The sequence below is a fragment of the Pristiophorus japonicus genome, unplaced genomic scaffold, assembly GCF_044704955.1.
Source record: "Pristiophorus japonicus isolate sPriJap1 unplaced genomic scaffold, sPriJap1.hap1 HAP1_SCAFFOLD_2858, whole genome shotgun sequence".
Classification (NCBI taxonomy): domain Eukaryota; kingdom Metazoa; phylum Chordata; class Chondrichthyes; family Pristiophoridae; genus Pristiophorus; species Pristiophorus japonicus.
In genome coordinates this window covers 7,501-10,000 of record NW_027252623.1, presented here as the reverse complement: position 1 = coordinate 10,000, position 2,500 = coordinate 7,501, and positions in this window count along the sequence as shown.

Genomic DNA, 2,500 nt, shown 5'->3' with positions numbered 1-2,500 from the left:
TTTCCCGACTCCTTTCGGGGCCTAATCGGGTCGCGCGAGCCGCCTGGCGCGATCGGGGCCCATGCCCCGGCCTCTGCCAGGCCTCGGGCAGCCGCTTTTGAAGCCCGACCAAAAACCCGAAAAATGGGCAAAAAGGGAATAAATTCCCGCCCAAAAAGGGTGAATAGTCGGTTGGGCGGCAGCCCTGGTCGGTCTCTGCAGACCTGGAGGCTCGAGACGTTTGTTTGGAAAACTCACCAAGTCTCGATTCTGCCACCTCCTACCTCTGTGCAGATACCCCGCCAACCCCCAAGGACAGAAATGACAAGTGTCAAGTTGGCGGGGCGTCGGGCCACCTGCTGCCGGCCATGAGCATCCAAATCCCCGCAAAAGGGGCATTTTCATTTCTTCATCGGGACTTCCGACAATTGCCGAGGTTCAACTCATTAACGTTGTTCGCAGACACTTGCCAGAAAATGCAAGTGGCCACTTTGCCGGGCCGACTCGCTTGCCCAAGCGGGAAACCATCAACCGAAGGCCCGGTAAGGCGGCCGAATCTGACCTCATAGACTTCCACACAACGGGACTTTTGACTTTCCCGGCCGCGGGTGGCCTCCACCCGGCCTCAGCCATCAGCCCTGCCTGCCTCCAGCCGCCTTCTGGTTAATGAGTTATCCAGCCTGGCACTTCGGTTGCGCCAGCGAGACCAAGTCTCGGCTTTGGTTAATGATTTGAGCCGAACCGACCTGCCCCCCGCCCCCGCGGGCTGAAGTCGGGCAGGTCTGCCGATTTCCCGACTCCTTTCGGGGCCTAATCGGGTCGCGCGTGCCGCCTGGCGCGATCGGGGCCCATGCCCCGGCCTCTGCCAGGCCTCGGGCAGCCGCTTTTGAAGCCCGACCAAAAACCCGAAAAATGGGCAAAAAGGGAATAAATTCCCGCCCAAAAAGGGTGAATAGTCGGTTGGGCGGCAGCCCTGGTCGGTCTCTGCAGACCTGGAGGCTCGAGACGTTTGTTTGGAAAACTCACCAAGTCTCGATTCTGCCACCTCCTACCTCTGTGCAGATACCCCGCCAACCCCCAAGGACAGAAATGACAAGTGTCAAGTTGGCGGGGCGTCGGGCCACCTGCTGCCGGCCATGAGCATCCAAATCCCCGCAAAAGGGGCATTTTCATTTCTTCATCGGGACTTCCGACAATTGCCGAGGTTCAACTCATTAACGTTGTTCGCAGACACTTGCCAGAAAATGCAAGTGGCCACTTTGCCGGGCCGACTCGCTTGCCCAAGCGGGAAACCATCAACCGAAGGCCCGGTAAGGCGGCCGAATCTGACCTCATAGACTTCCACACAACGGGACTTTTGACTTTCCCGGCCGCGGGTGGCCTCCACCCGGCCTCAGCCATCAGCCCTGCCTGCCTCCAGCCGCCTTCTGGTTAATGAGTTATCCAGCCTGGCACTTCGGTTGCGCCAGCGAGACCAAGTCTCGGCTTTGGTTAATGATTTGAGCCGAACCGACCTGCCCCCCGCCCCCGCGGGCTGAACTCGGGCAGGTCTGCCGATTTCCCGACTCCTTTCGGGGCCTAATCGCGTCGCGCGAGCCGCCTGGCGCGATCGGGGACCATGCCCCGGCCTCTGCCAGGCCTCGGGCAGCCGCTTTTGAAGCCCGACCAAAAACCCGAAAAATGGGCAAAAAGGGAATAAATTCCCGCCCAAAAAGGGTGAATAGTCGGTTGGGCGGCAGCCCTGGTCGGTCTCTGCAGACCTGGAGGCTCGAGACGTTTGTTTAGAAAACTCACCAAGTCTCGATTCTGCCACCTCCTACCTCTGTGCAGATACCCCGCCAACCCCCAAGGACAGAAATGACAAGTGTCAAGTTGGCGGGGCGTCGGGCCACCTGCTGCCGGCCATGAGCATCCAAATCCCCGCAAAAGGGGCATTTTCATTTCTTCATCGGGACTTCCGACAATTGCCGAGGTTCAACTCATTAACGTTGTTCGCAGACACTTGCCAGAAAATGCAAGTGGCCACTTTGCCGGGCCGACTCGCTTGCCCAAGCGGGAAACCATCAACCGCAGGCCCGGTAAGGCGGCCGAATCTGACCTCATAGACTTCCACACAACGGGACTTTTGACTTTCCCGGCCGCGGGTGGCCTCCACCCGGCCTCAGCCATCAGCCCTGCCTGCCTCCAGCCGCCTTCTGGTTAATGAGTTATCCAGCCTGGCACTTCGGTTGCGCCAGCGAGACCAAGTCTCGGCTTTGGTTAATGATTTGAGCCGAACCGACCTGCCCCCCGCCTCCCCCGGGCTGAACTCGGGCAGGTCTGCCGATTTCCCGACTCCTTTCGGGGCCTAATCGGGTCGCGCGAGCCGCCTGGCGCGACCGGGGACATGCCCCGGCCTCTGCCAGGCCTCGGGCTGCCGTTTTTGAAGCCCGACCAAAAACCCGAAAAATGGACAAAAATGGAAAAAATTCCCGCCCAAAAAGGGTGAATAGTCGGTTGGGCGGCAGCCCTGGTCGGTCTC